Here is a 13,642-nt window from a genome sequence, read left to right on the forward strand (position 1 = left end):
TAGTCTGCTTACACTTACACAATCACAGGGCTGTGATATTAATCTTATTTTATTTTCGCTTCCAAGTATTATAAAAAGAAGATATGAGGTAAAACTATTATAAACTATGCTCGTGCATCGTCTAGCACAGCTTCCTTCCCTTCATAGCGCGCGCTGTCATTTCTCCCCAACAAACATGCATTTAACGTCAGATTCAGCACAATCTGTGATTGTTGTCAAATGCACTCTCCACTTTGGCTAAATTGCAAAACGTGTTTGATTAAATGAAAAGCTCAATAATCAGCGCAATAGACGCTGTTTCCAAGTTCAAGGCGTGTGTGTGTGTGTGTCCGCACGCTGCGAAACGGACCGACTTGCACATATGCTTCGTTTGCGCGACTAAACCATCAAATACACAACAAAATAGCCTATATCTCAAAATGACAGGCTTGGAGAGTATTCACTTAAACAGTTTAGCTTAAATGGGCGTAAATAGTTGGGAGAAATTAATGGGAGAATGATATTAGATCTGCGTCTTAAAGGGGCAGCATCTAATAACCCTGGTGACGATTGAGCCAATAATGTGAATCAAACAACAAAAGGCAAAGAGAAAATTTACTTGCAGCTCTTGTATGATATGTGATGCTCTTAAATTAAAATTTTTTTATATACCTTTTTATTAATCATATATATATAATTTGATTAATAAAAAGGTAAAAAAAAACATCATGTAATAATATTTCACAATATGTTTTTTTTTCGGTATTTTTTATTAAATAAATGCAGGCTTGATAAGCATGAGACTTTTTGCAAAAGCATAAAATAGTATCCAAACACTTTTTTTTATTTTTATTTTTACATATTGCCCCTTTCTTACATTTGAGCCCTTGCCCCTTAGGAACTTTTTGCACGTCCCTGCAGGTTATTGAAGTAAAATAGGCTATAAGCTAGTCACCTTTTAAACTAATAAAAAGCTTAATTTGGATTTTAATGTTTAAAATGTCTATTTCTATCCACAAAACTTGCCAGAAATCATGGTTTAAGGGGTTATTTTTATTTTATTTATTCTGGAGGTGCATGCCCCCGGACCCCCCGACGCGCGGCTTGGTAACAACCACCGGTACGTAACAGCACCGCTGCTGGAAAAAATTCTAGGGGAAACACTGAAATTTATTTGGATATTTAGATGAAAATGTAGTGTCCCCAACTGAGCAAGCCGAGCCAAAGGTGACAGTGGCAAGGAACCAAAACTCAATGACATGTCGATTAAACAATTATTAAATAGGAATATTCGAAAGATCCAAGTCATCACACCGGAGACGGGATTATTGAGGATGACGTGTCGATTAAACAATTATCAAATAGGAATATTCGAAAGATCGGAGTCATCACGCCAGAGACGGGTTTATTGAGGATGACGTGTCGATTAAACAATTATTAAATAGGAATATTCGAAAGATCGGAGTCATCACGCCAGAGACGGGTTTATTGAGGATGACGTGTCGATTAAACAATTATTAAATAGGAATATTCGAAAGATCGGAGTCAGCACACCAGAGACGGGTTTATTGAGGATGACGTGTCGATTAAACAATTATTAAATAGGAATATTCGAAAGATCGGAGTCAGCACACCAGAGACGGGTTTATTGAGGATGACGTGTCGATTAAACAATTATTAAATAGGAATATTCGAAAGATCGGAGTCAGCACACCAGAGACGGGTTTATTGAGGATGACGTGTCGATTAAACAATTATTAAATAGGAATATTCGAAAGATCGGAGTCAGCACACCAGAGACGGGTTTATTGAGGATGACGTGTCGATTAAACAATTATTAAATAGGAATATTCGAAAGATCGGAGTCATCACGCCAGAGACGGGTTTATTGAGGATGACGTGTCGATTAAACAATTATTAAATAGGAATATTCGAAAGATCGGAGTCATCACGCCAGAGACGGGTTTATTGAGGATGACGTGTCGATTCAACAATTAAACAGGAATATTCGAAAGATCGGAGTCATCACGCCGGAGACGGGTATATTGAGGATGACGTGTCGATTAAACAATTATTAAATAGGAATATTCGAAAGATCGGAGTCAGCACACCAGAGACGGGTTTATTGAGGATGACGTGTCGATTAAACAATTATTAAATAGGAATATTCGAAAGATCGGAGTCAGCACACCAGAGACGGGTTTATTGAGGATGACGTGTCGATTAAACAATTATTAAATAGGAATATTCGAAAGATCGGAGTCAGCACACCAGAGACGGGTTTATTGAGGATGACGTGTCGATTAAACAATTATTAAATAGGAATATTCGAAAGATCGGAGTCAGCACACCAGAGACGGGTTTATTGAGGATGACGTGTCGATTAAACAATTATTAAATAGGAATATTCGAAAGATCGGAGTCAGCACACCAGAGACGGGTTTATTGAGGATGACGTGTCGATTAAACAATTATTAAATAGGAATATTCGAAAGATCGGAGTCAGCACACCAGAGACGGGTTTATTGAGGATGACGTGTCGATTAAACAATTATTAAATAGGAATATTCGAAAGATCGGAGTCATCACGCCAGAGACGGGTTTATTGAGGATGACGTGTCGATTAAACAATTATTAAATAGGAATATTCGAAAGATCGGAGTCATCACGCCAGAGACGGGTTTATTGAGGATGACGTGTCGATTAAACAATTATTAAATAGGAATATTCGAAAGATCGGAGTCATCACGCCGGAGACGGGTTTATTGAGGATGACGTGTCGATTAAACAATTATTAAATAGGAATATTCGAAAGATCGGAGTCAGCACACCAGAGACGGGTTTATTGAGGATAACGTGTCGATTAAACAATTATTAAACAGGAATATTCGAAAGATCGGAGTCAGCACACCAGAGACGGGTTTATTGAGGATGACGTGTCGATTAAACAATTATTAAATAGGAATATTCGAAAGATCGGAGTCAGCACACCAGAGACGGGTTTATTGAGGATGACGTGTCGATTAAACAATTATTAAATAGGAATATTCGAAAGATCGGAGTCATCACGCCAGAGACGGGTTTATTGAGGATGACGTGTCGATTAAACAATTATTAAATAGGAATATTCGAAAGATCGGAGTCATCACGCCAGAGACGGGTTTATTGAGGATGACGTGTCGATTCAACAATTAAACAGGAATATTCGAAAGATCGGAGTCATCACGCCGGAGACGGGTATATTGAGGATGACGTGTCGATTAAACAATTATTAAATAGGAATATTCGAAAGATCGGAGTCAGCACACCAGAGACGGGTTTATTGAGGATGACGTGTCGATTAAACAATTATTAAATAGGAATATTCGAAAGATCGGAGTCAGCACACCAGAGACGGGTATATTGAGGATGACGTGTCGATTAAACAATTATTAAATAGGAATATTCGAAAGATCGGAGTCATCACGCCAGAGACGGGTTTATTGAGGATGACGTGTCGATTAAACAATTATTAAATAGGAATATTCGAAAGATCGGAGTCAGCACACCGGAGACGGGTTTATTGAGGATGACGTGTGGATTAAACAATTATTAAATAGGAATATTCGAAAGATCGGAGTCAGCACACCGGAGACGGGTTTATTGAGGATGACGTGTCGATTAAACAATTATTAAATAGGAATATTCGAAAGATCGGAGTCATCACGCCAGAGACGGGTTTATTGAGGATGACGTGTCGATTAAACAATTAAACAGGAATATTCGAAAGATCGGAGTCATCACGCCGGAGACGGGTATATTGAGGATGACGTGTCGATTAAACAATTATTAAATAGGAATATTCGCAAGATCGGAGTCATCACACCAGAGACGGGTTTATTGAGGATGACGTGTCGATTAAACAATTATTAAACAGGAATATTCGAAAGATCGGAGTCATCACGCCAGAGACGGGTTTATTGAGGATGACGTGTCGATTAAACAATTATTAAACAGGAATATTCGAAAGATCGGAGTCATCACACCGGAGACGGGTTTATTGAGGATGACGTGTTGATGACGAGATTTCAGGGGGAAGTCTAATTGACACAGGCAGACACTTCAGGGATGCGTTGGTCATGTCTGGGCGCAGGTCCACCAAAAGTAATCATTTTAATTGGGCTTACACGCACGGCCTCATCCGATTTCACTATTCTTAATTAATGTCGGTACATTTGATATCGTTGGTGTAACCACTAGTGAAACAGTAATACGAGAGAGTGTATGGGTGTTTTGCATGTATTCCAAGATTTGTCAATATAACTGCATTACTAATCAAGCTGAATTGAATTGAGAGTGTGTGTGTGTATGAGGCTCTGTGTGTTAGATTAAGTTTCAAAAATACTATTGATCTGACGGTAATGATGTTGTTGTTTTAGAACCGAACTGAGCGATGAAAATCTTTTGCACAACTGCTTTACAGAGAAAATGACAAATTTAGTTGAACAGCAGAAAGGAATCATTTTCCTGTTATTACAGTAAAGCTGCTTTGAAACAATGTGTAAAGTATGAGGCAGCACTATATAAATAAAGGTGACGTGTGTGTGTGTGTGTGTGTGTGTGTGCGTGTGGTTTGTGGACATTTTGAATTAACGTAATCAGTAAAAAAAAACTGATACAAAGCATTACTTGTGTGCAGCCGTGTCATAATGGAAATCAGAATAAAATTTCACATTTAAGAAAAGATCTTATAAAATTAGAAAAATTAATGAAATGTCAGTATAAAACATAATGAGTCAGATGCTTAGTTACTAATTAAAGAGGGTCTGGTGCCCCCAAACAGAACGTAAGGGTTTACGCTAACACTTTATTTGACAGTGTCATTGTTACACGTTGCATGTAGTTACTAATACATACATTTTATTGCATACTTACAACTAACCCTAAATCAAATCCTAACTCTATAGTAGGTACATGTAGCTATATTACTCATTACTAATGTATAATTACAGTGTGACAAAGACACTTTAAAATAAAGTGTAAGAAGGTTTACTCACTACATTTAAAAAAAAAAACAGCTTGTTTGATTTATAGGGCAATATAGAGCAGCGCGGGGCACAACCTAACGCGGGTTAGTTGTAACACGCATGGTTTAACACTTTCCACACATGCCAGGTTGACGAAACTTAGTGTATTTACTCGTTGCCATATCAATATTTAGAGACAAAATTGAGCCAAAATTAAAAAATCCTTGGCAGATATTACTGAACATTTATTTAACCATAGCAAAAGCAAATTTCTTAAGTTTATTTTTCATAAATTTGTATTGTATCATAACATTTGAAGCTGTCATTTGGTCATGTTACAATGTAGGCTACCTCACTTATGGGGCATGTCACTTCCATTCTTTCAGGGTAAATCAAGAAAAATTGATGAAACAAAACCACATTCTTCTACTAGACATGTGTGAAATTAATGTGGGAAACCCAAATTAATTCACACAAAATGAGAAAGTCAAAAAAGCGTTAGGTTGTGCCCCGCTCTCCCCTAAGCAAGTTGTTGTTGTTGTTGTTGTTATTTTTACAACTGACATCACAGCACAACACCTAAACATGATTGAATGTGTAATATGAAGGTATTTTTGGTGCAAAACAACTGAAGGCGTGTGAGAGTGGAATTTGTAGCTGTAAAGCAGATACACACTTGTGGATTATTTTAACATACCGTCCTTTATTGGTACTTGATATCGCCAGATCGGGAGAGGTTGCTCATGGGTTTTTCCCCTTTCTCGGTCGCGCGCCAGCAGTTTAAAAGAGCTCTTTTGATTGGCCGAAATTCTCTGCCGCTGCCTCACATATGCACACAAATTACTTTTGTTCCACATTTCACGTAGTATATGGTGCAAAAGTGAGATGTGGTGCGAAAGTGGAGGAAAAACTGCATTTGAACTCGTAGCAGCAGAGTCAAGCAGTTGTAGTAATTAGACTTGAGATTGTGTTAGAAAAATATCCAAGAAAACTAATGCATTTGTGACCAAATATTCTACAAGTGTGCACCTCTCATAGCATGGATCCACATACTAATTTGCGGATGTGCAACATTTGTCTGTGCCTTCACATTTTTGATACGGATGCGTGAATGCGTTTTGCACCATAACTGTAGCAAAACTGTGCGTATGAGTTTCTACGTGTGTGATTCGTAGAATAGGATTTGTGCACCTGTCCTGCAGTGAAGAAAGTGTGAAGGTGTAACTGTTGTGTTGTGTTTGTAGGTGAGAAGAAAAAGTCTACAAGTTTACAACTCTCTGTGACCTCAAATGTATTGATACACAAGTGAGGATAATGGCTACAGATTCCACTTCAGTTGTTTTTCACCAAAATACCTTCATATTGTGTATAACGTTGAACTAGTATAACATTGTTAAATCATCATTCACACTTACCTTTAGCTTTGTGTTCTCATAAAGATCCGCTTACTGAGCTAATGATCCCTCGATGTAGCCGTTATGCATTTTTGTAACCAGAATTGCGTGGGAATGTTTGGACGCACTGACGCTACATCCAAAAAAAACAAAATACATAGGCTACTCTGAAGATTGCATTAAGAAGATTGCATTAACCCATTGGATAGGCTACCGATCCAGGACAAAAATGTGTCGACGCCACTGTTCATACGTTCCTAAAGGAAATGCACAAGTCATACCTCGACGTGAGTGCGCTTATTTATGCACACACACACACACACACACACACACACACACACAAACAACGAATAACGTATCGCTTCCTGGGGGCGTCCAGTCACGTTATCTAATTATTATTCACAAGTCAAGTAGCGGCGTATTTACACTGGGGTGGAGGAAACCTTCTCAGCTGAACGCTTCCATGCCTCTCTATGGGTTTTTGTGTAGGCTAATGTTTGATCAGCACACGATAACAGTTGGGATATGCAAACCTTCTTTCCGGATGATGTTGTAACTGTTGTAAACTCAGCTAGTATATGCGTACTAATACTAAATAGGCTAACCTACACAACCGCAAGTGTTCAAACAATACGACACATGCGATAAATTCAACAGAAAAGCGTTTTTCGCTTGGTATCCCAGCATATACACAGAGAGCCAAGCCAGCAGTGGGTTAGGTTTGTCAGCTCCGCCCCAACTTCCGGTCTGAGATTTCTCGCTTGTCTGCTGTCCCTGTAACGAGATATATGACCTGGGGCACGTTCAAACATAGATATGTAGAGCTCAAACCGGTGCGCAACGTTTTGCTAAGGTTTCCGGTTGAACGTCATGTTTCCTGGAAACGGTGTGTAACGGTTTGCAACGGGTTTGAGATGCGTTTTCTCTCGTTTGGTGGGTGTGTCAAATATGTCAGCCCAATCAGCGAGAAGGGGGTTGCTGCAGCCTGCGGTGGATGTCCAACCCGGCCCACATCCAAGTGTGACGTCAGAGTCCAGGCCAAAGCCGCCCTGCAGCCAGTGGCGCCACCAGGGGGTGGCCCCTGGCCGACTCCTGGCCACCCCATGGCCAATATAAATTTTAGTAGCATCAGTTATGCATTTCATCCCTAATGCACAGTCTTCTTCTTCTTCTTCTTCCTTAATTTTTATTGGCGGTTGGCAAACAACTTTCAGGTGCATTACCGCCACCCACTGATCTGGAGTATGGACTAAAGATCTATATAAACACCCAAATTATAAGGACAAAGAGAATAATTTTAAATTAGATTAAAAACAAACAAACAAAAACTGATAAATAAAATAATAACAAATAAACAAACCTATATAAATATAAATAAAATTATAACTCAAATTCTATTCATTAATCTTGTTGATCCTAAATACTCTAGAAGAAGTTTCCAACCATTATCACCTGCAGATGTTTTAAGAATATTACTGATATTTTCCTCTCCATTTTCTCTTAATGCATGCTTTAAAACTTCTCTCTCTGATTCATACTTCAGACAATGTAATAAAACATGATCTACTGTTTCTTGCTCACCACAATATTCACACTTCCCATCAATATGTTTTCCAATCACGTAGAGAGAACTGTTTAGCCCAGTATGCCCATTCCTTATTCTTGTAATAACCCTCTCCTCTTTTCTATTTCTTCCTCCATACCCTGTACTCCCAACTAATGGATTATTTTTGAACAGATATCTTCCTTTTCTTTCTTTGTTCCATTGATTTTGCCACATGTTTTTTATTTGTCCTTTAATCAGCACTTTAGCTTCTGACTTACTAATATTTACATTTATGTTTTTATCCCCATTCTTTAATGCACATTTTGCTACTTGATCTGCCTTTTCATTCCCATCAACCCCCACATGTGCAGGGACCCACACAAAACTAACATACAAGTGCATTTGTCGAATTCTAAATAATGATTGTAGTATTTCATACAATAAATCCTCTCTACTTCTGGAATTGCAAAATGTTAAACTCATTAATACTGCACATGAATCTGATGCAATGACCACTCTCTCTGGCCTGACCTCCTCTACCCATTGCAATGCAATAACAATGGCAATCATTTCACATGCAAAGACAGATATATCATTTGTGAGTCTCTTTCCACATTCCACATTAAAATCAGGGATTATTACTGCTGCTGCTGTTCTACCTGTCGTAGGGTCTTTAGAACCATCTGTATAGATTTGTAAATACCCATAGTAATTTCTTCTGATGTATGCATTAAAAATGTTTTTGTAATTTCCCTCATTTACATCTCTCATCAATTCAAGGAGGCTTAGATCTATCTCTGGCTGTGGCAATAACCAAGGTGGTATAGCTGGCAGAACTACAGTTGGAGAGTAACTCCTATCTAGTATACCCATTTCACCTGCCTTCTTTCTAACAACCCAACCAAAGCTCTTTGTTTGCCTTTTTTCATGTTCCCAGCACGGCTCAATTGCACTTATTGCAGGATGGTTATTATGTCCTTGTAAATTAACCCAGTATGTTGTCATGATTTGCTGTCTCCTTAACTCCAATGGCATTTCCCCCCTTTCAACCTGTAATGCGGCCACAGATGTTGTTTTAAAAGCCCCACTACATATCCTTCATGCTTGAGCTTGAATTACATCCAATTTTTTCAACAAGGTTTTAGTTGCTGACCCATACACCACACATCCATAATCCAGAACAGATCTTATTAAACCTATATATATAGTTTTCAAAGCAGATCTATCGGCTCCCCACTCTGTTCCCACTAAACATCTCATCACATTCAATACCTTTTTACACTTATTTACAATACTGTTAATATGTACATTCCATGTGAGCCTAGCATCAAACCACACACCTAAACATTTGAATGATTCTATCCTTTCCAGCTTCTTGCCATATAAATACAGTTGGACCTCTACTCCAATTTTCTTCCTTGTAAAGAAAAGTGTTTTTGTTTTTTCCACCGAAAATTTAAATCCCCATTCCCAGGACCATTGCTCCACTCTTTTAATTGTTTCCTGCATCTGTTTCACAACATATTCAACATTCCTACCTCTTTTCCACAGTGCCCCATCATCTGCAAACAGAGATCTCCCTATACCTTGCCCAATATTATTATACACATCATCTATCATTATTGAAAACAATAATGGACTTATAACACTTCCTTGTGGCGTTCCATTATCCACCAAAAAGCTTGCTGACAAGGTTTTTCCCACTCTCACCTCTATTGAGCGTTCATATAAAAATTCCTTCACCCATCTAAAAATGTTTCCTGATATTCCTAATCTTTTCATTTTAATCAATAATCCCTCTTTCCATAATAAATCATACGCTTTTTCCACATCAAAAAACACTGCTACCACTACCTCTTTATTCACTTGTGCCTTCCTCACCTCTGATTCTAGACATACTATCGGATCCATTGTTCCCCTACCTTTTCTAAATCCACTTTGAAATATTGATCTTATATTCCTTGCTTCCAAATAATATGTTAATCTGTCTGTGATCATACGTTCCATTATTTTACACATATGAGAAGTCAATGCTATTGGTCTATAGTTAGATGGATTCGTTGGATCTTTCCCTGGTTTCCTGATGGGTATTATAACTGCTTGTTTCCAACATCCTGGTAATACCCCTTCCTTCCAAATCATATTATATAAATGTAAAATGACCTCTAACCCTACATCTGACAAATGTTTCAACATGATATAGCAGATCTGATCTTTTCCTGGAGCAGTTAATCCTGATTTAAAGATAGACCGTTTCAATTCCTCTAAAGTAAAATGAGAATTAATAGCATTATCCCTCTCTTCTTCTCTTTCCAGCAATTCTTTATTATCTTTACTAGTTTTTTCCCTTCCTATTATCCCCTCTTCTGACATATTACTAGAACTATGCACCTCAACCAATGCTTTAACTAACATATCTGCTTTCTCTATATCTTTACTAGCCACCACCCCCCCCCCCATTTTCCAATACTGGGTACCCCCACTCCCGTCTTACTCCACTCATTTTCTTTATCATTGTCCAGACTTTCTCAATTGGTGTGCTTCTCCCTATTGAATCACAAAATGTTCTCCAATACTTCCTTTTATTTTCTTTAATAGTCTTTCTAACCACTGCTTGCATTCTTTTGTATTCTATAAAATGTTGGAAATTATGGGTATTTTTTAATACCTTAAAAGCCTTATTGCGTTTCCTTATTACTTTACTACACTCATCGCTCCACCACGGAACTAACTTCCGCCTTTTCATAACATCTTTTCTTAAAATTGTCTGATTAGCAGCCCCAATTATTGCCTCCCTCACATTTTCATTAAATATTTCTATATCCTGCTTTTTATTTATATTTTTAAAACTTGTTTCACTTATTTCTTTAAAATTATCCCACTCTGCTTTACCAAATATCCACCTTTCTGATGCCTCTTCTAATACAACCTTACTTTCATTACCTACTCTACATAAAATGGGGTAATGATCACTTCCTACAGTTGATTGTTTTATAACCTCCCACACACAAATACCTGCCAAGGACTGTGACACTAATGTCAAGTCTAAACATGACTCACTCCCTGTACTACAATTAACCCTTGTAAAACTCCCATCATTTAAACACACCAGTCCTAATGTATCCATCAAATCCTCCACTATCAAACCATTCCTATCCGTCCTCTCCCCTCCCCAAAGAGTACTGTGAGCATTAAAATCACCGCACCAAATTATTCTTTTACTATCTAGTCCCTTTATATGCTCCAATTTTTCCAATTCCAACCTCTGACATGGATTATAGAAGTTCACAATAACCAACCTACCATCCCCTACCCACACTTCAACAACTACATACTCCAACTCTTTACCTTTTTCTATGACTCTATATGAAACCCCTTGCTTGATAAAAGTAGCACATCCACCCCCATTACCTCCTTCTCTATCCCTTCTTATAGACACATATCCCTGTATCACAAAATCTAAATTAGGTTTAAGCCATGTCTCTTCAACACATATTATGTCAGGTTTGTATTCTAACGCGTCAAGAAATCCTTTAAATTCTTGCCCATTCGACAGTAGACTCCTTGCATTCCACTGAAGAACTAACATTAAAATTAACAATAAAATTAATCTTGTGACCATGATTCCTTGCTTAACTGTTCCTGTTTTTTAAGCTCTTCTTGAACCCCTATCCCAGTCAAGCCTTGAATATTTAAATATCTTGCTGCACTTTTTACTATTATTTCAATCTTCTCAGATCTCCCCTTTGCTTGGAACGTACAGTTAATTACTTCAGCCATGAAATACACAAAATCTTCCTTTTTAACTCGTAACATATCACCATCTTCCCTCTGACTTTTTGTTACAAGCTGCTCACTTGAATGTTCTTTTTCTATTTCTTTTACTTTCTTCTCCACTCTACTCTCCCTCTGAACCAACTTAACTGCTTCTACATATGATATGTCCTTGTTAGCTCTCAGCTGTTGTACTTCTACTGCCTTCTTCCTCACTTCACATCCACCATAGGCCACACTATGTGCACCTCCACAATTAGCACATTTAATCTCTGCCCCATCCTCACATTTCCCATACTCATGTTCCCCTCCACACCTTCCACACTTCTGTTTTCCTTTACATCCAGCCGCAATATGTCCATATTTTTGGCATTTATAACATCTCAAAGGAGGAGGAACATATGCTCTTACATTGTAACTTAAAAAGCCCACTCTCACTTTTTCTGGCAACACTCTTTCTTGGAACACCAGCAGCACTGACAAGCTATCAACCCTTTCTCCTCCCTTTCTCGCTTGAAGTCTTTTAATGTTAATAACTTTCCCACCTTTTATGCTTAGCTTCAAATCCTCCAACTTTTCTTCAACTGGAATACCATAAATAACACCTTTCGTAAAGGGTCCATCACCTGTCTTCTTGGCTTCCTCCACCGATTTACCGCACACTTTAGCCATCTTCATCGCCTTTTCTCTCTGTTTCTCATCTTTACATTTTATTAACAGCCCACCATCTCCCAACACTTTCGCCATTGAAATTTCACCAATTTTCTCCTTTAAACCCCGTGTCTATGCCACCGGACTAACTTTCCTTATATCATGTCCTTCCTTAAACCTCAGAATTATTTTAAACCCCTTCTCTTCAACTTGCCTTCTCCTCACCACCCTACCTTCCTCTCCCCCATCTGAACTACTCCCTCCTATACTACTATTATTCCTAACTCGTTTATTTCTCCGTACTTCTGTCCAGTCATTTAAATCCATATCCTCATGCCCACCCTCACCATCACTACTACCTGCCATCCTTAGTCCAGTCACAGATCAGTTTATGCCCCACCACATTTACATTACATTTACATTTAGTCATTTAGCAGACGCTTTTATCCAAAGCGACTTACAAATGAGAGCAATAGAAGCAACTAGAACGGTCAAGGGCTACAGTATGCAAGTGCTGTAACAAGTCTCAGTTAATCTAACACAGAACACACGACAATTATTTTTTTTTTTTAAATAAATTAGACAGACAGAAAATGAATCGAATGGAATGTTTAGATCACCGTTTAGATCCGATCCACGCTTCTCACAACACTCGATTCCAGGGAAGATTGTAGCATGAACCTAGCCTGGATGCCAGCCGAATTTAGCCCCGCCCACAAAAATGTTTACTCGGGCAATTCGGTCTGGGCTCGCTCCATAGAGGAGTAATTATGCCCGAACAGAAACTGTTCGGACCAATGAAATTGTCAGGGCGGGCTTTAGACGATGATGGACAGATGATCAACAGTAACGTAATCATCCACGTCATCGAAGGCTCTTGGGTTCAATTTGCTCTTATCCTAAACGGAGAACTTGTTCGTATATGCATTCACCTTCACTATTTCTCTCAGAAACGATGATCAAACTTTCCGGGGGGTTCTCCGGACAAAAATGGCGTTTGGTTGGCAAAATATGTTATTTTGGCAAGGTTGCCTGCTAAAATTCGCATTCCTGGGTTTATATAATCACATAATTGGGGTCGCTTCAACCCGCGGACATGGAGAAAAACACGGACTTGGTAACAGTGCAGTTGAGTTCTGTTGACATTTGACAACTAACGTTACGCGTCGCTCCGTTGCTCTGATTGGTTGTGGGTCTATCCAATTGAGGTCTTTCCTGGCTCGGTTGAAACACGCCCCATAATCAAAACTCAATGGAGCGGTACCAGACTCATATTCTGACTAGAATTGAGT

General features: G+C 38.5%; 1 protein-coding gene across 1 annotated transcript in view; it reads right to left on the reverse strand.

The window, feature by feature from the left end:
* st3gal5 (ST3 beta-galactoside alpha-2,3-sialyltransferase 5) overlaps positions 1-7,274 on the reverse strand; it is a 31,943-nt gene extending 24,669 nt beyond the window's left edge. Inside the window, exon 1 of the mRNA XM_079838230.1 lies at positions 6,401-7,274. The gene's annotated coding sequence lies outside the window, so the exon portion shown is untranslated. The remainder of the gene's footprint in view (positions 1-6,400) is intronic.
* Positions 7,275-13,642: the final 6,368 nt, after the last annotated feature.

This window comes from Gobio gobio (genome assembly GCF_949357685.1).
Source record: "Gobio gobio genome assembly, chromosome: 16".
In the NCBI taxonomy this organism is placed as follows: domain Eukaryota; kingdom Metazoa; phylum Chordata; class Actinopteri; order Cypriniformes; family Gobionidae; genus Gobio; species Gobio gobio.